Source organism: Tenrec ecaudatus, chromosome 4 (assembly GCF_050624435.1).
Source record: "Tenrec ecaudatus isolate mTenEca1 chromosome 4, mTenEca1.hap1, whole genome shotgun sequence".
Lineage (NCBI taxonomy): Eukaryota > Metazoa > Chordata > Mammalia > Afrosoricida > Tenrecidae > Tenrec > Tenrec ecaudatus.
In genome coordinates this window covers 84,260,789-84,285,371 of record NC_134533.1, presented here as the reverse complement: position 1 = coordinate 84,285,371, position 24,583 = coordinate 84,260,789, and the positions used below count along the sequence as shown (strand labels likewise).

The following is a 24,583-nucleotide window of genomic DNA, read 5'->3' as shown; positions in this document are numbered from 1 at the left end:
CGAAGCAAAACGTACACATGGGGAGGCTTCACAAAGACCACGGAAAAGGTTCCATTCTCTATTAATCCAGCCCCCCCACCATACACACAAACTTTTTTTAAGTTCCCTTAGAAATTGTTGAATGGAAAACTAATTTCCTTTGTAAACTTTTACCCAATGTACCATGAAGGTTTATACTGAAAAAAAAAAATAAGGTGGGTTCCTTCTACCGCACAGTTTTGGTTCAATCTCTGTGGTGGGTGGGTGGAAGGACGCCAGCCTGGCTTTGAGGCTGCTGGCAGAACATCCTTCTGCAGGGGCTGTGGCGGCTCCCGAGCCACTGCCGAGGAATGGTGCCCAGAGCTTAGCCCCACTTTGGGTTTTGCCTGTGCATTAAATCCTGCCAGTGGTTTTATTCCCCCAGTGTTCCCATTTGAGTAAAATGAGAAACGCTTGTGAAACAGCATTTCCGGAAGACGGTGGGAAAAGATCCCAGTCGAAAAAAACCCATGCTGCTTTGCATATATTGGATTTGCTCCTGTTCACTGGAAACTCTACCTGTGGGTATTTACTTTCCTATCTGTTAGAAAATGTTCATAACAGTCATAGAAAGAAGAAACCATGTTTACCATGTGCCAAGTGAAATACGATTGTAAGCACTGGCACTGTATGTCTTCCTTAAGAAGAGTCAGAATCCTAACTAGTATAATTCATAAAGCCCATCTGGCAGTGAAGTGATCTACAAACATTGTTCCATCGTCAACCACTCTTTGAGAGGCCTTTATAAATCAGGAAAGTGAAGTACTGAGAAGTTTAGAACTTCGCTAAGAGCACACCCCAAAGCACACTGTGCCCCAGAGTCAGTCCCCAGTCCTCGCAGTCCGAGCACTGTGAGAGCAGACAGCTCCATCCTGCCCTGCAGAGTGGCTGGTAGGTTTGAATGGATCACATTCCAGCAGTAGTCCAGTCACTGGGAGGATCTGGTAGTGCAGTGGGTTAAGTAGCACGTCAGTGACAAAGAACAGAATTAAACTCATCTTCCCAAACCATTTTTCATATAAGACAGTGGCATCAACTTTCATACTTGAAACAAACACCTGGTCACTCGTCATCCTATTTGATTTTGATAAGAATCTCTGAGAAAATTAAAGGAAATTTTGTTATTTCCCTTACAAAGGAAAGAAAACTGAGACACCAAGAGGCTAAATGCCTTGACCGACCTCACTCATTCATGACAGAGTAGGTCCAGAGCCTCCTTTTCTGGTGTTTAAGTAATACTGTTTTTGTTAGCAAATGCACCCTACAACCAGGTAAAGTCATGTTCAAGAAAATCTAGCGCGTTGTTTTTGTTTTTAAGAATCTAGTTTTAAATCCTTTCTCTCAAAGCAAACCTGGGTCAGGCCCTCATCCTAGAAATGTTAATTCCCACATCACCCTTGCTTATACCTAATCGAATCACGGTGAGAAAAAGAAGCAGTTGTTAAAGATCCAAGAACCCAGAGAGCTGCAGTGAGAGGCAGCAAACGATCTTCAAAGATAGATGGATTCTTAGCCGTTTTCCACTCCAAACCACACTTCCCAATAAAAATGATTCTCCATAGCAAGTTCCAAAGTAAGCTCCAGGCCTGAATCCCAGGCCACGAGTTCTACAGGGAGGAGGAGGGAGAGCAACATCCATGCAACCCAGGAGAACGTTGGCAAGTTGATGAGACGCCCCGTCTCCATCAAACTGCCTTTGATGGGGAAGCCAGCTGGGCTTCTGCGGGCACCACCTGACCTTTTCCTCCCTCACCGTGTACGTTTTGTCTCCAAGTCACTAGTTCCCTGCATACATGCTTCTATTTGCCAGGGAGATACAGACTCCAGTGACTAGATAAATATGCCACTAATTTTTCTTGGCAGATGAGTGCTCTGTCACTTCAGGTCTCCACGAACTTTCTTCCAACAACTTGACAACCCTATCTCCTTACCCGCAGAGTTCTTATACCCCAGTGGCAGGTTGAGCCCAGATTCTAAGGTCAAATCTCTAGTTGGCTCACACTTGGGATAAGTTCTGTCTTCTACCTCCAGCTGGCCCACTGGTGTGCTCTTTCCTCTGGAATGAAGATTTCCCACCTTCATCTCCACATTCCTCATCCTTAGGCTCATGGAATTTATAGCTCGCTAACTCAACCTTGCCCCAAACAGCAAGCAAAGGAAGGAAATAGGTTCAGGGCCTGCCTTCTGGGCAGGAGATAGGCAAAGTTTCAAGCTATTGACCTTCTTCCAGAGTTCTCTCCCCCTGTGCCTTCTATCTCTATTTTATATGCTTTCGAGAGGCCTCTGTTGACCTTTCTCCGCTCACAGCACTCCATCACTGCCTGATTAGCTTTCACAAAGAAAAAGAAAGTTTGTGGAATCAGAGGATTTCTCGGCTTCAAGTCACTCCTCACAAGTCCAGCAACAGTGATGTTTTTAAAGCAGTGTTAACCCCACTGGGATACTGTGAGGCAAATCCCTGTCTAGAGACTGATTTGTGGAATTGGGTAAACTTCTACTTCATTACTCTGCAGATGTCCAGAAGAATCCAGGCGATTTCTAAGAGTTTTGCCAAGCAATTGAAACAAAAAAACAAAACAAAAACTCACTGACCAGGAGTCAATGCCAACTCAGACAAAAAGAGGACCTTATCAAGACAGGCCCTTAGCCTTTTCCTGCTTTACAGAAAGCAGGTTCTTGAACTACTTCCTTTGTGTAATTTACTGAGCCCCCAATCTGAGTCAGGGAGGGGTTAGGTGTCTAAGACACACTAGGTAAATTCCAAAGAACAGCAAGTTCCAGCCTTGTTTTGTCTCAAAACAAGCAGCCATCTAATCCAGGCTTCGGCTAAGTCCACACAGAAGGAGCACACCAACCTGTGAGATCCAAAGACATATAATACTAATATTCAAACCTGGAAAGGGGAGTGGCACCAGGGCCCAAATCCTAAGTACCTGGATTGTGGAAAACTGTGGGCAATCATGGTAGCTCAAAACCCATTACAGGGAAGCTCGATGGTATGTGGCTCCCCAATCCACATCAGCTAGAAGTGACAAAGACCCCAAAATCAGAGGGTGAGCATTGCAAAGGGCTGTTAGTAATTGCACTCAGCCTGCAATGTCGTGTTTTGTGATGTGATCCCCGTGTAGACCTAATGGGAATCGACTCTAAAGTGGTACTATTCTCTGCTTTCTATCAGACTGAGGTTACTCAATCGAATGGCCATTTTTAACGGGCTCCTGCTTGGTGTGTGCCTTAGCTGACTTGTACAGTCAGCGATCTGTTTGGGGAAACTGGGATACATGGAAATACAAAGATAATAATGGGATTGGTGATGATCTGGAGACAGGAAGGGAGGGGGAAAAGGGGGATGATCAATATCAGTGTGTAAAAGAAAGGGGGGAAAGCAACAACATTGATTGTGACCTTCTTGATATGACTGAACCATTGAGCGGTATGCTATGTTCATTATAAATTTAAAAACAAACAATTCTCTGCCTTCAAAAAGTTTCCCATCTTGAGGAGAAATGTAAGCCTCCAGCTACATTTCTATGTTTGGTGGCTTGCACCTGACTTGACCAACTAATAGAGACTCTAAATTATCCCCCTCTCCTCTGATTTAGTTTCCTATTCTCACGGGAAAGTAGTGCAAATTACCTGTTTCCTTGGACTCTTTGTTACCTCTTAAATTTCTGGTGGCACAGTGGTTAAACTCTCAAATGCTAACCCGTCAGTCTCCCTCCACAGACAGACAGTCATGGAGGCGATGGGACAGTTCTACACTATTTTGACAGGTTGTCATGCACTGGAACCTACTCAATCGAGATGGCGAGTTTTCGGTCTACTCATCTAGGAAATAGTAGGTAATATTTAACCCCAACTTGCAAGATTATGGAGAAGATTCAATATAATGTAGATAAAATGTCAGGCATACAGCTATTGGCAGCTATTTTAGTAAGAAAAAAAAGACTGACATTCAGTAATTGTCTAGTAAGTAGCAACTAGTAGGAATGGTAGCTTGTTGTCTTCAATCCAAACTCAAAAGGTTGAACATTCAAGGTCGGGGGTGGGGTGGCGTGGGGTGGTGGTGGTGGTAAGAGTTAACGTATGTCGAGGATTATGGTTTTCTGGCTCCTTTCCTACTTGATGTCATTCAACTTCTGTTTCTTCAAGCCTTTCTCTTCTATCCTAAGTTGCTCAGGGTTGTGTCTTTAAAAAAAAGTTTAACTTCATGTGAGCCTTGAGATCTAGCTGTACCTGGGCTAGCTGAGCCCTGGACTAGCCATGTTCTACCTGTCCACGTTTCCGGTGCAGCCGGGGGTCAAGCAGTTGGCAAAGTCAAGTCAGCCAGCTGCCGTGAAGTGATACTCCTGAAGGAAATCCCGACTTGGCCTTGCAAGGGAGTTGCAAACTGCTGTCCGGATTAGCCCAGGCTGTTCATCAGGGTAGCTCAGCTGCTCGTCCGCTCTTGCCCAGGCAGCTGGGCAAGAACTCCAGGACTGCCACGCCCCACTGCCCAGAATGGCCAGAGGGAACAGTGGTCATTCCTGATCAGTCCAGGCACTCTTTCCCAGAAAAGGGATTAAGCGTACCTTGACAAAGTATATCTTTCATCTTTCTTTCCTCCGGAGTGAGGGGTGTGAAAAGGGATCTGAACGGTCCACCTCTCCTGTCCTTCAAATCCCCTCAGCGGCTCCATTTGGCATCACATCTTATCACTGGCAAGCGAGCAACTGCCATCCGCTGCGTTTGTGCTCCGGGTAACATTATTAATGCTGGCTAAGAATGGCAACTCACAGTGACCCTAGAGAACAGGGTAGAACGTCCCCTGTGGGTTTCGGAGACTGTAACTTTATGGGAGTAGAAGGCCCTGTCTTTCTCCCGAGGAGTGGCTGGTGGTTTCAAACGGCCAACCTTGCAGATCACAGCCCAACGTGGAACCACTACACTACCGGGGCTGTCTTGACTCCATGGCAGCGAGTCTGAGTTTGAATAATGCCCATCTCAAAGGGTCACGAGAAGTACATGAGAGATTATACGGGAAGGCACTGACCAGGCATGCTTGCTTTCCTTAACCGCGTGGTAAAGGGAAACAGGCAAATATGTCTCTATCAAAATGCTCACAAAGCCGACTCAAGTCCAATTGGGGATTAAAAACAAACCAATGCAATCAATAGGTACAGCTAGAGCTAAAGGCTCACATGAAGTTAAACAATTTTTTAGTAGTTTTAGCTTTACATAAAAATAGTGCAAAATGTACAGATTTTTCCAAAACATACTATCCCTACATATTTTTCCTTCTTCCAAATAGCCTGCCTCGATGTAGTGTATTTGTTACAAGCAAAAAGCCAGCATTGCTACAGTGAAGTCTATAGTTTACATTTGTTTATAGAGTTGACTCTGTATTGTCCAGTTCTATGATTTGGATGAAGGCATGCACCCATTATTACGGTGTCATGCAGAAGAGTGTCATTGCCCTACCAATGCCCTGAACCTCCCTCCCCTGAACCCCTGGTAACCACAATAATTTTTGGTCTCAATGTTCATGCATTTTGACTATGGTGAAGAATACTGAAAGTACTATGGATTTCTAAAAGGGAAGAAACATGCCTTGGAAGAAGTACAGCCAGAATGTTCCTTAGAAGCAGGGGTGATGGGACATTGTTTCACATACTTCGGACATGTGATCTTAGGAAGGACCAGTCCCTGAAGAAAAATAAAAACATGTTTGGTAAAGTAAGGGTCACCAAAGAACCTTGAAGAAATGAACCGGCACAGTGGCTCTAACAATGGGCTCAGGTATAACGGCAACTGCAAGGATGGCCAAAGATAGGGAAAGGCTGCCTTCTGCTGTACATAGGTTGCTGTAATTCTCGGCCAACTCTGCGGGACCCGACAGGCACAGCCAGAGTTGTGTCTTTTCCAGAATGACATATAGTTGGAATTGTACTATAAATAACCTTTTAAGAATGTCCTTTTTCATTTGAAATATGCATTGTAAGTTCTTCCAGGTCTTTTTGTGTGTGAGATGTCGCTAATTTCTGAATAATTTTATTTCTGAATACTATTTTATTGTATGAAGGTACCACCATGCGTTTATCCATTTGCCCATGAAGGACATCTTCATTGCTTCCATATTTTTGACAATTACAAGGAAAGTTACTATAAACATTTATGTCTGGCCTACTTTCTGTTTCTTTGTACAGCATGAGAACTAAGAATGGTTTTGTCAATACTAAGTAGGTTTATAAAATGAAAAAAAAGAGATACTTGAAGATATATGAAAATCACATGAAATTCAAACTTTAGTGTCCATAAAGAAAGATTCTTTGGGACCCCTGTCCCCGCCCCCACCCCATCCCGCCACTCCCCGACACACACACACCGCATCAAGTTGATTTTTACCCATGACCACTCGATACAGTGTTTCTAAGGCTCATCTGGAAGGCTCGTTTATGGGAACACAGTCATGCTCCCGCACTGTCCATGACTGCTCTGGTGCCACAATGACAGCCGAGTACTAGTGATGGAGAACACATGACCTACAAAGCCGAAAATATTGGCTGACCATTGTTTTAATAAACCATTTTACTGGGGGTGTTCACAGCTCTTATAACAATCCATACATCAATTGTGTCAAGTAAATTTGTACCTATGTGGAGATCATCATATTCAGAATATTTTCTTTCTATTTGAGCCCTTGGTATTCGCTCCACCTTTTTCCCTCCTTCCACTCCTCCCACCGTCATGAACCCTTGATAAATCAATTCTCCCTTTCTTCCTCCACCTTCCCCCTACCCTCATGGTATCACTACTACCATTATTGTTTCTGAGGGGGGTTATCTGTCCTGGATTTCATGTGTCAAGATCTCTTATCTGTACCAGTGCACATGCTATGCTCCAGCCAGATTTGTAGGTAAAACTGGCGTCTTGAGAGTGGGGGAAGGGGAGAAGCATTAATGAAATAGAGGAATGTTTCATCGATGCTATACTGCACCTTGGCGGAATCGTCTGTTCCTTGTGACCCTTCTGTGAGAGGATGTCCAATTGCCTACACATGGGCTTTTTAAAAAAAAATCATTTTATTGAGGGCTCATACAACTCTTATCACAAATCACATAAGCCTATTTGTACATTCATTGCCTTCATCATTCTCAAAACATTTACTCTTCACTTAAGCCCCTGGCATCAGCTCATTTTTCCCTCCCTCCCTGTTCCCCCTTCCCTCATGAACCCTTGACAATTTATAAATTATTTTTATCATATCTTACACTGTCCGACGTTTCCCTTCACCCACTTTTCCCCAGGGAGGAAGTTATATTTAGATCTTTGTAATCAGTTTCCCATTTCTACCCCACCCTCCCTCCACCCCCACCCCTCCACCCCCGGTATCACCACTCTCACCACTGGTCCTGAAGGGATCATTTGTCCTGGATTCCATGTTTCCTGTTCCTATCTGCACCAGTGCACATCCTCTGGTCTAGCCAGAATTGTAAGGTAGAATTGGGATCATGATAGTGGGGGGGGGGGGGGGAGAAGCATTTAGGAACTAGAGGAAAGTTGTATGTTTCATCATTGCTACACTGCACCCTGGCTCCTCTCCTCCCCATGACCCTTCTGTAAAGGGATGTCCAGTTGCCTACAGATGGGCTTTGGGTCTCTGTACTCCCCCTCATTCACAATATGATTTTTTGTTCTGATGATACCTGACACCTGACCCCCTTGACACCTCGTGATGGCACAGGCTGTGTGCTTCTTCCATGTGGGCTTTGTTGCTTCTGAGCTAGATGGCCGCTTATTTACCTTCAAGCCTTTAAGACCCCAGAGGCTATATCGTTTGATAGCTGGACACCATCAGTTTTCTTCACCACATTTGCTTATGCACCCGCTTTGCTTTCAGCGATTGCGTTGAGAAGGTGAACATCATGGAATGCCAGTTTAATAGAACAAAGTATTCTTGCATTGAGGGAGTACTTGAGTGGAGGCCCAATGTCCACACAGATGAGATTTTGGTCTCCATTCTGACTCCACTGTTTGCATTGATATGATGTTTGTTTTGGGTCTTCTGATGCCTAATACCTGACCCTGTAGACACCTGGTGATCACACAGATTGGTGTGTTTCTTCCATGTGGGATTTGTTGCTTCCCTGCTAGATGGTTAACTTCAAGCTTTTATGACCCAAAATGCTCTATCTTGTAATAGCCAAGCACCATCAGCTTTCTTCAGCACATTTGCTTATCAATCTATTTTGTCTTCAGTGATCTTGTTGGGAAGGTGATATATTTGCTGACTTTTTACAGAAAAGATTTGCCATCCCTGCCCTAAGCCTACCCTGTTGGGTGAATAAGACCATAGGATACTCTCTTTAGTCAATTCTGAGTCATATGCTGACTCCTGTAGCTTGGGGATAGGTATAGTAAGACCACTTTATATTTACTTAGTACTTCCTATGTGTACTTCTTTTGTATTATTTTATTCGTCTTTGCAAGAAGTAATAAGTGCTTTTATCATCCCCATCAACTAAAGGAGGAAACAAGAGCACCGAAAAGTGAAGAAGCATGCTAAAGATTGACAGGACAACCAGTTTTCTATCACTCAAACAATACTCTTGTACTGTTATATCTAGCCTCCATTATTCTTTGCAATGGCCATGCAGATTTCACAAGAAATATTCATGATTAAAGGGTTTATTGAGGAAATTAATAGGTTGCAACGCAAGTGAGAAAGACTCAATACAATTGCTCATCAGAACATATTACAAAGTTCTTTCAGGGGCGCTAAAAATTCCCCAAAGGCATACCACTGTGCTGTCGGCCTCAAATGGAAGGCCTTCAGCTCAAGCTCCATGGGTCATGGAACTCAGCCCCCTGGATGAAGTGCCTAAAGGCACGTCGCTCCACCCTTGTGGGCTGACAAGTCCAACTCCCCCAGTTAAGTGCCCAGAGGTGCCCACTCAAAAAGCCAGCCTCCTACACAAAAGTACTCTGCTCTAATTGCTCTGTGGGCTGGGAAGCCCACTACTCCGTTTCATGCTCTGGTTCCTGGATCTGTTACTCTTCTTCTCAGGGCACAGCTGTCTTCTGGGTCAAGGAGGTTCGCTGCACAGGAATCTCAGCGTCCAGAGGATGTGCTCTACTCTTGGTTCTTGCTGGTACTACAATCGCCTCTCCTACTTCTCAGAGGACTCATTTCATACACAGCAGGATGTAGCGTAGTGAATCCTACTCACAATTACTAACAGATGAATTCTATGAGTATCTCCCCCCACTTTCTTACCCAGACACATGGAGGGAAACGTAGTTTGTGGGAGTTAGAAGAGCCACATTAAATAATTCTCCGGCCCTGCAGATGCACAGCTAACAAATGGTAGAGCTGAGATGCAACTGTCTCCAGAGCTCATGCTCTTGACCACTATCAGGTCTATTCTAACAAAGACATGTGGGATGAGGGTGGGATGGCTTCCCTGGTTAAAGAGGGCACTGGGGAAAGGCATGGTACGTACTCAGAACAGAGTCCTTTCAGCGTGAGTCTGCATACCTTGTACTTCACTGATTCAAACCTTCCTTGTGTGCATGGTTTGCTTTTTTCGTCTAACGGGAAGTAGATAAGATTTGCCCTTTAAGATAGGAATAATGGTGCTGATTAACATTTATTAAAGTGTTTACTCTGAGCAAACATTATGTTGTGCTTGCTTACCCATTGAGAAAATGGATACTTGGAGAAGACAGGTAGATCACCTGGCGTCACAATGAGGCAGCACCAGGGCCTTGGTGAGAAGTCTGCATGAGGGCCTGGCCTTGTCATCCCTACTCACCCCCTGGCAATCCTGGTCGGAAGATGACGGCAGCGAAGATATCAGATGCACCTAGTGGGCAGCCTGACCCGCTGTAACCACCCCCCGTCAATGTCCCGTCTTCTTATTTCCTGACTCTTCCCATCCAGAATATGAGCAAGAAAACACAGACATATCTTTTGAGAGTTCCACTGTCACCGTCTTTTAAGTAAAAAATAAAACAAGAAGCAACATCATAATAACAAGGACCCTCTCTTTAATCTGTCCTGCAGTAAAAAAGGCAGAGCAAAAATAGCAAAGGTTCAGAGAAGGGCAGTGAAAATAATGTGCGGCATGCCTGGCCAAGGAGCGGGCCATGAAAAGCAGAACACCAAACCCTGGGATCATTTCATTTGTAAAGGAAGACTTCCAGAGGCCCAATGTTTACAGTATAATACGCTGATGACAGATATAGGAAAGGCTAATCAGGACCTGCTATTTACCTTTCCCCCCAAATACAAGACCCAGACTGTTCAGCGCATTGTGTGAGAGTCGGAACACCATCAAAGTGAGCTTGACCCTCCCTTCCTACTGAGGAGGTGCCAAGCCACACCTCCAGTCGCAATACGTGCACAAGACACCGCACTCTACACGTCCTACTTGGATCTGGAGAGTTCAAGCTGGAAGGCGGGTTGGGGCCAGGTGGCCCACACCCCTGTGCTGTAGCTGAAACGACAGTGGAGCAATTTACTCAAATCCACATGGAGAACTTGTAGGGCATCCTCTGCATGTCCTCCCCTAGCACGCCCACATAAATCAAAGGCACATGCATACGACGCCCACAGGAAACCATGTGTGAGGAGGTCGATCCATCTGCATGCACTCACACACAAAAGAACACCCGACCACGCCCAATAATGCCAATGTTATTTGCATAAAATACCACCACCACCGGTACATAGTCTTGCTCTTGGGATCTGGGGTTCTGGCTAACCAAGTGCCCTTTCTGGGATTTAGTATTCCCATTTTTAACACATTTGTAGAATCATTTCCTTTAGTACTTAGTAAATGTTAAGTGTCGTATAACCTGACTCTCAGCTCTATCTTTTTTCCTGTAAGTGACTCTGCTCCTTGGAACAGTGCGATATAGGCAAAGAGTGCAATGCTGGGTTGTTGGGGGGCAGGAGATTTGGAAGATATAGTGCCAACCTCCCCCTTGACTTCCCTTTATCAACAAGAAAGTACAAACTTCAAACAAAATGAACTTGAAAATGGTGAAGGCTGGGCCTGGCGCCCTTTTCCCGGAGAGGAGCCCGGTGGTGAGAGACTGGCCAGGGCAATCCTTGAACAACTTGGCTGCTGTCCAAGTCTGTTTTCAGTGGGGAATAAAGTTCAGGTTTAAGAGGTAGTAGCCTTGACTTTTTTTATCCTGTTATTCAAATATTTCCTAATAATCTTCGGCATTTATACACTCGCGAGACCTTGCAAGGAAAAGGATGCAGGGCTCCAGTCTTTTTTCCTTCCTTTTGCTAATGAATAGATGTTTGCTTTCTGAATTCACTGACCCTATCACCCTATTTTTTTCTCCCATATTCAAATAACTATACAGGAAATAGGTCAAACGGCCAACGGGAAACTTTCCAAGATGCCAGGTTTTGGTGATTCAGTGTTACCTGTGCCTTTTTATCGTGAACAGAGGACAGACACTTTAGCGCCCTTATGCATTCTGCATAAATTAGACTAAGCATGGATGTTTCTGGTGCCACCTAATGGCCATACTATAAGACTGAGCTATCTTGCAGTATACTGTGAGGCATGAGAGGGAATGTAAACTCGGATTTAGAAGGCAAGATTCAAAATGATGAACTTCAGTAAGCTGGATGAAGGTTGAGAAAGGGTGAATGTTGCTTGAACATGATCTTGAGTCACGGCTACTTGGAATCAGATGATTATTTTGCTATGTGAGTTTTGCTTTGGTCTACTTACCAGTTAATTGCATACACATAAAGGAATACATAACAAGGCAAAAATCTCTGAGAACGTGGAGATTAATGAGCCAATACTTAGATACAAATGATTTTTATGTCAGTATCCAGAACTGCTGTTGGCACCCTTCCCAGATCTCCTTGACCAGCCTATGGATCTAGGGAGCTCCCCCTCACTACTGTGAGGGTTGGCTCCGACAACTCACAGCTTTTCTGTGAGGGAGCCACCTTGACCAGATGGAAACCATCTTTACCAGAAAGGCGACTGGCCATTGGGAGGGCAGAAAAGGCCAGTCCCTTCTTCAAGGGACAGCTAAGGGCATGGAGATCTTTGTGCTTCTCGCCAGATCAGCTAGACTCCAATGGAGCTGACAATCTTACTTAGCCAGCCTGCTTCCCTGATGAACCTTCACCTTGGAAACAGTCTTCCAACAATCTTGCTCATTTCAGGCTTGACTTCAGGAACCTGAATAAGATCTTTGCACTGATGAAAGCCATGAGAACAAATAATCCCTGTGGGTCTGTGCATGTGGTTTTCCCAACATGCTTGGGGGCGGGAGTGGGGGTGAGAGGTGGCAAGACAGTCAAGTTCAGACTAAGAGACTAAGAGACAGCAATAGGGATTGCACCGTGAGGGCCAAGAGACCCGGTGATGACATGAAAGACATCCTCAAAAATGGCACTCTGCCTGCATGTTCTGAGAAACACATTTGGAGTTTCAAATTAGCAATATTCGTGCTGGCATCAGACCGAGTGCTCCCAGGAGCTATGAAAAATAGTCTGCAGCTGGAGGACTTGAGGTTTCTCCTCTATTTCTGTGTCTGCTGTCTCAAAACAGTCAGCCTTTTTCAGTTGTGCCAAAGGAGAACCTGGAGAGGAGGACAACTCGGCCACAGGGTGATTTTGCAAATCTCACAAGAATTGTTGGACAGTTTCATGGAGTTCGGGTTGTAGACGCTCCTGCTGGTTCCCTGGAAGCAGCCGTGACAAGTAAGCAGCAGGGATCTCTGGGAATAGTCAGACCTTGGTCTGAGTCCTCATTCTCCAACTTCCTAACTCAGTTTCCTCATCTGGAAAACCGAGCTCCCATTGACCTCTCCGAGCGGTGCGGGAGCTTAGAAATAGTATCGATTTAACACCTGGTGTGTGATACAGCTGTTCGCTGCTGTCAAGTCAGCTGCAACTCACGGTGAGGGTGGATGTATCTGGCCGAGAGGTATCAAGTCAGTTTTCAACTCGAGGGCCCCCATGTGAGAGAGCAGAATGGCCCCATCGTGCTTTCTAGGCAACCAACTGTACCAGAGCAGACTGCCACGTGTTTCTCCCAGGGAGCCGCTGGCTGATGTGAATTGCCAGCTTCCCCTTAGCAGCCAGGCATGTCGATGCTGAGCACTAGGGTTCCTGACTTAATGTATAAGCCAATGAAATGCTGTCTGGTCCTGCACTGTCTTCATGACCACTGTCATGTGCATGTCTGTGCCACCAACGTCATCTCACTGAGGGCTTCCCTCATTCTTCTACATGGAGAGTGAATCAAGAGGGTTGTTTTTCTGTTGTAGACTAGCTGACTAATCTGGTCTCTATCACGAATAAAGGTACTTATTTATTTGTTCAACTTTCTTTGCACCCGCTGGGAAGAGAGAGTGTTATTTAGGGCTCCACTGGGGACCCCGTGTCTTTATTTTATTTATTTATTTGTAATCCTCAGATCATTATGCTAATTTCCTCGGGGAAACCAGTGGAAGGGACTCGTGTTAAGATAAGGCCATCTTGGGAGGTTGTGCAGACCATAGTGCACAGGAGAGCCCTGCTGGGAGCTAAGATCTAGCCCTTCCCTCACTGAGCAGGGAACTCCATAGGGCTGTGTTCAGCCAAAAAAGAAGGATTCACTGCCTCTCCAAGAGACAGTCTAAAAGCGGCCCTGACATGGCGCACGCCCTGGGTTCTGGGTGAGGGCCTCTCTTGTGAACCAAAGGGACTGTGAGAATCCTTCAAAGAGAAAATGTCAACTCTTTACTGCTGAGCTCTGGTGCCATACTTGTTAGGTGGCTGTCTGCAAACGGAAAGTTCAGCAGTTTGAAAACATCAGCAGCTCCTTGGGAGAAAGATGAGGCTTTCTACTCTTGTCAACAGTTTGGGAAACTTATGGGGGCAGTTCTAGTCTGTCCTACAGGGATGCCATGAGTTGGAAACAAACCAATGGCAGTGAGTTTGGGTGCTAACCTCTCCCACCTGTGTCCTCTACCTTCACAACTCCTGAGGACAATATTTTAGGACATAAATTAATTACCAGGAACCTTTTAAAAATAGGTGGCAAAACCCAGATGTCCCTGTCTGTATCTGTAAGACTTATAGTGAGGTCTGTAAGACTACTTACTCCTGACTTTCTAGATCCTAGACTCTATAAAAGTTAAGTTAGAGGATGACTGTCTTATTAACTACTTCCTCCAAGACTTGCTGACCAGAAGAAAAATTTCCATGGTAAGGATTTCATTTATTCCCAAAGTTTCCATGAGGATCAGAGTAAAGACCTGACTGTTTCTTATAAAGATTCCTTTTCTTGGAAGAAGCTCAGAGATACAAAGAGCCGTAGGCTTACTTTCCCTTGATAAGCCGCCCGCATCCCTTCCCATATCACATGCTCATGCCTGCTTTTCTTGATTCCGGTCTGTGGTCCATAGAAGAGTGTGTTCTCTAGTGGGTCGAGGCAGCTAGGTGGCGACTCTCTGTTCTTAAAATTCCTGTTTATCTTTCCAGAAAAGAAAAAAAATCCCACTGCTGTCAAATCAATTCTGACTCAAGAGGCCTTGGAAATTCTAAGCCTTCTAAGTAACCAAACTGTTGTTGGTATCATTTTTGATCATCAGGAAATGTCCACATAATGGGCTCAATTTAAAAAACCAACAGTCAAGTAGAATGTCTATGTGATAAACAAAATAACTCTACCAATTAAAAGGTTATCATATTAAGGAGTGGACCTTGGGTTATAAATTAGGAAAAGAACTAATATAGACTGGCCACCATTTAATTTTTACAGCAACCTTACTGATTTTGATTGCTAAATCAGCTATGGTGCCTTTAAGTGCCAAAAGTAGAAAACTCAACTAAAAATGACTTAAACAAAAAGGGAAATATATTATCTCACTTAACCTCACATGCAGGGTTGGTTATGTCAACAGCTCAAACACACTAAGAATCCATCTCTCTGCTTTCTCAGCTTCAGTATTTGGTTCAAGATTGCAGCAAGCTTCATTCCTCACATCCTCACCCAAGAGCCAAAGCACAGACTTCACAGAAGAGATCTCTATCTTTTTCACATTCTTCTTAAAAAGTTAGGGGAAATGTCCTAACAGATGAGCCCTCCAGACCTTTGCTTCCCAATGTGCCACCTACTACACCTCCTAGTAAATAACAACAACAAACAAGGTAGCACGTTGCCGTCAAGTTGGTTCTGACTTACAGAGATCTATAAAGTAGAATTTCTTCAGGAGGTTTTCGAGGTTTTCAACGTCCCTATTTTCATCTCCTTGGCTAGAATGATGCTGTATGTTCATTCCTAGGCCAATCCCCTCAAATAGAAAAGATCTGTACTGCTTTCTAGAGCTAAGGAGTCCCTGGTGGCACTGTGGCTAAGCACAAACTGTGGACTGAGAGGCTGGTGGTTTGAATCCATCAGCCACTCCTATAGCCACCCAATGGGAGAAAGATGCTTTCATCTGCTTCTATAAAGATGAATGATAATAATAATAAAAGATTTACAATTTAGAAAAACCTAAAGGGAAGTTCTATTTTGTTCTGTAGGATCTCTACCAATCAGAAGCAACTCAACAACGAGTTTGCCTGTTGTTTGGTGCTGTTGATGTTGGTGGTGACTTTGCTGAAAGCAGAGAATACCAGAAAAATGTTTACTTGTGCTTTACTGGCTGTGCAAAGGCATTTGACTGTGTGTACTAAAACACACTATGGACAGCCTTGGGAAGCACAGGGACTCCAGAACACTTGGTTGTACTCATGTGGACCTTGAATATAGGTCAAGAGAGCAGTGGGAACTGAACAAGGTTTCAAATCAGGAGAGGTATGTGTCAGGGTTGTAGCCTCTCCCCACATTCACTCAATTTTTATGCCCAGCAAATAATCAGAGAGGCTGGATTGTATGAAGAAAAATGCAGTCTCAGGTTAAAGGAAAGCTAATTAACAACGTGAAATATGCAGATGACACCACCAAATGCAAGGAGGACTTGAAGCACTTGCTGATGAAGATCAAGGATTGCGGCCTACAGTATGGATGACCACTCAATATAAAGAAAACAAGGATCCTCACAGATGGACCAATAGGGAACATGACGATAAATGGGAAAAAGGTTGAAGTTGTTGAGAATTTTCTCTTGCTTGAATCCACAATCAATACTCATGAAAGCAGCCGTCAAGAGATCAAACGATGACTGCAATAGGTAAACCTGTTGCACAAGACATCAGCAGAGTATAAAAAACATGCATGTGACTTTGAGAACCAAGGGGGACCTGGCACAAATCATGGCCTTTGTAACCGCCTCATACGCGTATGGAAGCTGGCCACTGAATAAAGAGGACTGAGGAACAATCGACGAATCTGAAGGATGGTGTTGGCGATGAGTATTGAAAGTATCGTGGACGGCCAAAAGGACAATCCAATCTGTCTAGGAAGAGGAGGCAAGGGTGTCCCTGGAGAAGGACGTCAGTTTGCTAGAGCAGAAAGGCACAGATAAAGAGGAAGACCCGCAAGGAGATGGACTGACACAGTGGCTGCAACAATGGGCCCAAACATAAGAATAATTGTGAGGCTGGTCCAGGATTGGGCAGTGTCCAGTTCTGTTGTACAGAGGGTCAATGAGTTCAAACCAACTCTGTGGCACCTAACAAAAACAGGTGGTGGAGTGGGCTACATGGGTACTTCTAACTGCAGAGTTAGCAGTTCAAAACCACCAGCCACTCCACAGGAGAAAGATGGAGATTTCTACTTCCGTAGAGAGTTAGTCTTGGAAACCACATGTACAGTTCTGAAACGTGGTGCTGGAGAAAAAGTACTGAAAGCCTCATGGACTGATAAAAGGGCAAACCATCGGTCTTTGAAGAAGCCAGAAGGTGCTGTAGAGGTACAGAGGAGAGACTTGATATTACATACTTTGGCCATGTTGTCAGGAGAGCCCAGTCTCTGGAGAAGGACACCATGTTTAGTGGAGAAGCGGCAAAAAAGAGGAAGTCCCTCAGGTGGAAGAACTTACATCGTGGCTGCAACAATGACCTTGAGCATAAGACCAACTGTGAGAAGGGTGCAGGAGTGAGCCCTGCTTCCTGCTGTGGTTCTTCTTCACCGTCGTGTCGTTCAGAACGGACTCGGCGACACCTAGCAACAGCCCTCCCTGTGGGGCTGCTGTAAGTCAGAATTGACTCGACGGCCATGGATGAGTTGAGGCGAAGGAAAGAGTCCATTTCCTTTACTGCACTGTACAACCTGATACTCAAAGGTTAGAAAATACAAAGGGTTTGGATTGGGCTAGTGGAGGAACGGGAGGCTGCCATGTTGTAATTATTCCATTTCAACGATGGGGACACTGATGCTCAGCGAGGCAGAGTGACCAATATCACAGAGCCAGCCCACTGTTGAGCCGGTTTCCCAGCCAGTCCTCTCCAGTTCTCATTTGCTTGTCTTTCTGCAGACAGACTCAGCGCAGAGCTTTACTGCGACCTCGCACAAGACCTGCAGCTTTGAGTAAGCTAGACGAGGCTGTGGGAGCATCTCTCCAGTTCTCTTTTCTCGTCACAGACAAATGGACATAGCAAACACCCTTACCTTTCAGAATACTGCATTCACTAAAATTTTGTTTGCTGCCCTGGCATAGCATAAAGAGCCACGCCTTGTGCCATTCCAGAGGGACACTCTTCCCCTACAACACAAGGGGACTTGTGTCCCTGACGCTCTACCGTAGTAGCATGCTTACCCAGAGGCACCGCCAACTTACCTTTAGAGCAGGGAATGGGGAATCATTAACTGAATGCCACCACAGTATTTTCCAAGTCCAAGGTAAGGGCCTTCATTTATTAATCTCAAATTCCCAGCAAATCCTTAATATGATAAGGAGCTCTTATTCTGGCTTTTGTTTTTCCTGGAGAGGGTTACTATGATGGACTTCATTCTAAGGAGGAAACAGAATTTCCTGATTCACTTGCTGGAATAGTCAACTCCCCTTCTTGGGGGTTCATTTGGGTCTCTTGTCTTCTAACTGTGCAGGCCTCAACATGATGCAATAGATATTGAACTGCGAAGTCAGAGGGCCCAGCTTCTCTGTGTGTGATGAACTATCAGCTAGGGCTGTCAATTGGTTTCCCTCAGCATCCACATTTATCTGCAAATGTGATAATGAGGTAGTATCTGCAGTCTCGAAGGTACTCTCCAGATCTGACATGGTCTAAATCCCAGAGTCTCCACTGATCCTGCCTTGTGGGAACACTATTATGCAGACCGTATTATGGGGAGGCCTTGGTTCAGCTCCTCAAGGGAGAGGCTTATGTGGACTCAGAGGGTAGAGATGAGAAAGCCATGCAACATTGCTTTTCTGATGCACAGATGTTTTGACAAAGCAGGGAAACTAGGATGACTGAGGTACGAGAGTGACAGGCTACTCTGAAAGTCAGGCATGTGGGGGACACCTGTTAATTCTCCATGAACCAATGGTAATGTATGATTATGATGAACAGGAATAGGGCCTGGCTGTATGTACAGCCTGAAACCCCAGGTCTCGGCCATAGGTTGGCCCTGATTGACCCAAAACCTGTTTTCCATGACCATCATGGATTCTGCATTAAGGAGCTAAGAGAAGGACAGTATGGCGTGGTGAAAATGTGCTGGACGCAAGGTAGGAATAGCCCGTCTTACTTCTGGTACTAGTAGCTGCCACTGCTTCTTTGCATGTATCTGAAAATCATTATCTTAAAATATATCCTTTCCTCTAATTTTATAATAAAAATGAAGCCCCAAGTATGGATTCCAGATGATTAAATATAGAAGAAAAATCTGAGGCAGAAAGGCATATAATTCAGTCAAATTATTGAAACTGAAAAATTGAGGACTACCAAAGGAAAATCAGATAAAAATACAGGTATCTAGAACTTCCCAAGATATGACAAATAGATGATCCTTAGTGGTTTGCCCTGTTTGGGGGAGGGATTTCAATGACCTTAGTCATGCATACTATAAGGATTCAATAAATAGTTAACTGATTAAGTTTACTATCATGAATAGGCAAGGAACTAGCTCATTATCAAAGGTCCTTTGTAGTTTTGATATCCTTTACTTCAATGGTCAACTTTGGACCCAGAGGAAACCTGCGGCGTCAACGAGGCACCTAAAGGAAGTGTGTATAGTGGAATCAGGTGATTCTACCTTGCAACCCTAGCGCTTACTGTGGGACCTCAGGCAGATTACTTAATCTCTTGGGGACTTGATTTCTTCATCTTCAAAATGGGAAGACTAATAGCAGTTACTGTACAGGCTTGTTCGTTTAACAAACAATTGCTGAGTACCTATGTACTATATATTAAGATACTATGTACTAGATATTAAGTCTATATACTAGAGATTAAGTCAATGATCAAGAATAGCAAGAAATTGGAAGTAACAATAGCAAAAAGATGGAAACATCTTAAATCCCATCAATAGATGAATGAGTAAAGAAACTCTGGTATATAATACACAATGGAATACTATGCAGCCCCTAAAAAACAATGATGACGCCACGAAGCACCTCATGACATGGATGAGTGTAGAGGACATTATGCTGAGTGAAAGTAGCCAACCAGAGAAGGACAAATATTAAAGGAAACCACAATTATAAAGAAAACAAAATGAATAAGATAAAGATGAAGACTTTTCATATCAAGGGGACAGATTTTGGAGGTATCAGAGTAGGAGGAGAACAAGGGAAAGAAGATAAAATAATGGGTTGGGCTGCTGATCAGTGGGAACTGGGGTGAAGTGAAGTTCGTAGCCCATGGAGGGAGAAGGGGACTCAAGTAATGGGTAAAGGGCAAGCTATGGGGGAGTTTGATTAGTAGTTTCAACAGCTGAACTCAAACTTGATGCTCTGGACTGTAAATCCCTACTTAATTTACAATGAAACAATGTTGTTGTTGTAAATTGTCAGCAGTCAAGACCTTGCCCTCATGGAGTTTACATTCTGGCTAAGAGAGAGGAACAGAGCAAGTTATCAAATAAATAGCCAAGACAGTGATGAGTAGTGTTACGTGCTGCGAAAGAAATACAATAGGGTAGCAACAGTTGATGTGCTTGGCTGCTAACTGCTGAGTCTGAAGATGCAAGTTCCCCACCCCGCCCCCGCCCCAGGAGCCCAGGAGCCCAGCAAGAGAAGCCTAGAGAACTGCTTCCTAAAAAAAAAAAAAAAAAATGCCACCGAAAACCCCATGGAGTACGATTCTCCTTTGGCACACACGGCGTTTCCAGGAGTTGGACTGAAGTCCCAGCGTCTGGTGGTGGTGATAGGAGTGACTGAAGGAAAGGCCGGCCCAAGTGCTCAGGGAAGGCCCTCAACGGAGAAGGCATTTGTTGGTTGTGAGAGGAACAAGGAGAGCAGCATCCTAGGGGGCGGGGGGGGGGGGGGGGGGATAGCAAAAACACCCTTGCCAGGAGCTAGCCAGATGAGTCTTTGAAACCTTGTGAAGTTCAGTGAGGCTGGAGCCAGAAGAGCAAGAGAGGAGTGTGATTGAAGGGGTAGCTAGGAAGAGATGGGCCAGACTCCATAGGGCACTGTAGGGCGACTACAGGGCACACCCAACCCCCCAAAATGGAATTTTTTCAAAGCTATGTATTTAAATTTTTTTTACAAAACAACCTTGGGTGGTACAAATGTTTAATATTCTTGGCAGCGATCCCAAAGTGGGAGGTCCACCCAGAGGCTCCTCAAAAGAAGGCCTGGCGGCTTACTTCCCCCAATCATCCAATGAGCACACGCCTCTTGGGGTTGCCATGAACTGGAAGCGATTTGATAAACCAAACTGAATGCCAGTAAGTAGATTTTAGTGACCCTATAGGACGAGTAGACTGGCCCCTTTGGATTTCCTATGCTGTGTATTTTTATGGGAGCCAAAAGCCTGCTCTTTTTCCCTTGAAGGGGCCGTTGGTTTGAACTGCCGATCTTGCGGTTACCAGCCCGATGTATAAACCACTACACCACTAGGGCTCCTCCAATTCATCTTTATAGTACGGAGTTAATAAGTGACATGCTCTGTTGTGGCAATACAAGTTGCAACTCAATAAGTCATAGAGGAATCTGGTAAATTCCTAGGCCATAAAGCAAGTTAACTGCTTCAGCCATGCATTATTTATGTACCACTTGGGCTAATCAGGTTCAGTGCCTCAGTTTCCCCACGCATAAACTGAGGAACAGAATAGATGAGCCAGGAAGCTTCTAGTGTTAAAATACTATGACTTTTTTTTTTTTTAATGCAAGACATATCAGTCAGCATTTGATCAGAGAAAAAAGGTCACCATGCGTGAGGTAGAAAGAAGTACATATTAGAGAGATTCGGGAGCCCTGGTGCAACTGTCAGGTAAGGATTGAGCTTATAACTGCAAAGTGAGCAGTTCAAACCCACCAGCAGCTCCCCAAGGAGAAGGCAGAGACTGTGTGCTCCTGAATAAATGGGCAGCCTTGGAAAGCCTAGTGGGCTGCTCCACGTCCGAATCAACTCAATGACCGTGAATGGCAGTGGGTGGGTATAGAGATTAGACCTTATGTAGCTTTTCGGTTTGGGCTGATCCCCTTCAGATCAGCCAGGCTGAAATCAAGAAGGAAAGTTGGCATGATATTTGTGAACTCAATGGTAAGTTGGACTCCACAAAGTAAAACTGGACCCGATGTCTGTCTCTAACCACTTCTAACCTTGATAACGTAAGTGACCTGCCGAAGTCAGAGCCCTTAGCCATAAACTTATGTAAGGCCAGGGACCGAAAAAGGTGAAGGAAGACAACTGTCAGAAGAGGGGTCGCTGGCCTTGCGCAAGCACTATGCCGTGTCAATAGGTAATTCAGCAGGCCTGTGACAGGGTACACGGGCTGCTACAGAGCGTGGCAGCCAACACTGGGTTTTGGAGCATAACAAATGCCGCTTCACGTTTACTTCCCCAATCTCAGGTCAATATCTTTGTGAGCAGCCGTAGTCTGGAACACACATGGAAGGGAAACTGACAGGGCACAAAGCTATTAGAGAGCACGCCTTACCAACGGGGCATTCATACACATCCTTTCACCATACTTCACATTTGAATTGTGGTGCCGGGGAAGTACATCGAAAGTGCCACGGACTGCTCAAAGGACAGACTGGTCTGTGTTGGAAGAAGTACAGCCCGAGTGCTCCGCAGAGGCACGGATTGCAGGGCTTCATTTTGCAGACTTTGGACATATTGGTGGGCGAGACCAGTCCCTGGAGGATGGCCTCCTGCTTGGTAAAGTGGAGGGATGTGAAAAAGAGGAAGGCTCTCAAGGAGGTGGACTGACATCGTGGCTTCAACAGTGGGCTCGGGCAGAGGAACAAATGTGGGGATGGTGCAGGTGTGGGAAGTGTTTGGTTCTGTAGTGCACAGGATCTTTATGGGTTGGACCGGGCTCAACAGCACCTAACAACACAACTTTTTAACATGGAGTCCCTGGGTGGCACAAATGGTCACAGGCTCAGCTACTAACACAAAAGTTGGTGCTTTAATCGCACCCAGTTGGAACCAACGTGGTGGCAGTGGATTTTGTTTGTTTGATTAGAGGCATTTCAGAAGAAAAAAAACTTGAAGATCTACTTCCGCAGCCAATTAGACCCGATGAAACACCACATTCTGCTCTGAAATATATGGAGCGGCCATGAGTCAGAATTGACTTGACTGAAGTTAGTTTGATTTAAGTTCAAAATCATCCTTCTACCTGACTTGCATGTGACCCATGAACCAACAACATGTTATCCTTTTCCCCAAAAGAGACTATCAAATTCCTGTATCCATTCTCAGGTATTATTTATTCTTTTCCTAATTTGGCCATATTTCTCTCTGATATCTTGTTGCTTATATTAATTCTACTCTGGTTATTTGGAATAAACCGCCCTAAAATGATTGGCATCAGACAGAAACACCATTGGTTTTGTGGCCAGGGAGAAGGCACAGTAATGTCGGGAATGGGATTACTCAAATGACTAAGGACGACAACAGCTGAGGCCAGAGGCCATTTCCAAGATTGCGTCTTTACTTACATTTCCGGTGTTTGGCCCGGGAAGACTGAAGAATGGGCTGGAGATCCTACCGGTGACTTATGCATGGGGGGGGGGGGGACATAGAGTAGTTGGCGCTCCTTAAAAGACTGCTCAGGAGGGGCTAAGAGCAAATTTCCTATGAAATAAGGCAGTGTCTTGTAGTGTCAGTCATGTTATGGCAAACTTGATTGTTTGAAGCACTTAGAAGTCTTCCTAGATTCAAGGGGAGGAACCACAGACGCAGCTCAATGGGAAGAGTGCCGTTTTTTAAAAGAACTTTGTATCATGAATTAGGTGAAGGTAAGTTTACAGAACATACCTTCACTTTTCTGGTTCATCTCATTCACTGCAATCTCTTCAACAAAATACTATCCATCCTCCCTCCTCCCTGAATTTCCCTTCCTCCTTTCCTAGCCCTTTTGAATTGGTAAATGATGCCACTTTGATCTCATATGGTCAATTATTTTAACTATAAAAACCTCAATAGTGTTATTATTCCCATTACTGATCTGTCTACTATTTGGCTGAAAATTGAGCCACAGGGATGAGCTCAGTTCCAGACCCCGAGGGTGACCAAGGACCATGTGGTCTGGGGGTGCCACCAGTCTCGATCTACCCAGCAAACATGGTCATGATCTTGAGTTTTGTTCCATAGCTTTCCACCCCCCTATATAATGGAATCTCTTTCAGAACAGTTGACAGTGGATGCTAGACACCATCTAGTTCTGCCGCTCCTAGAGTCATGGAGGCTGATGTGTACATGGTCCATTGGACGCATTGCTTCCATGCATCTTTGATTTTCACTACTCCTCTTTCCTCTGGACAGAAACTCACAAGGGCCACTCAGAAACTTTCAAGGCCACAGTCACTATTCACCAAAGTCCTATGTAGACTTTGTGGACTACATTATACCAATTGATTTTAGTGTCCCCTAAGACTGTGGTTGGAATTCCGAAAAGAAGACACACACACACACACACAAAAAACAACAACATAAAAAATCGTTAAAGAGTTGCTCATTCCCCCAAAGTGCCTGATCATGTTCAAGAAGTTTTTATAGCTTCATCCCCTGTATGCTCCACAGCATCCATCATTCCATTATATAGTTGAAGCAGATGTAAAGAAATATCCATGTGCAAATGTCCTCTGTAATTTCTGTTCTCCCTCCCACACCTGCTCAGCCCATGTGTTTATTCATGTAACTACTGGTCGATGACCATTATTGCAGGATTGTGTATCTAACAGTATTTACCTCTGTTGCAACTCTTGCCCTCCTCTCAGCATCCTCCCCAATCTCCACTACTCATTGCCAATGTTGCTCTTATTGTAGGCTCTTCTCCCCTCTACCCAACATCTTGGAATCTAATTGACTTCCTCTCCATTTGGAAGTACCTATACTATTCCCCCGTTTAGCTGGCTGTCATAAATTGATCTCTCTGGTTCTCTATTTTCAGTTTTAGAGGCTTGCTTAACTATGAATATTTCTATGTCTGGGTTGCTTTCTGGGTGGTGTTGTTACATATATTAATCTCATGCTGTTGCC

General features: G+C 44.7%; 1 long non-coding RNA gene across 2 annotated transcripts in view; it reads right to left on the bottom strand.

Annotated features, from left to right (window-relative positions):
* Positions 1-24,583, bottom strand: part of LOC142444983 (uncharacterized) — a 99,001-nt gene that overhangs the window by 6,723 nt on the left and 67,695 nt on the right. The window lies entirely within an intron of this gene.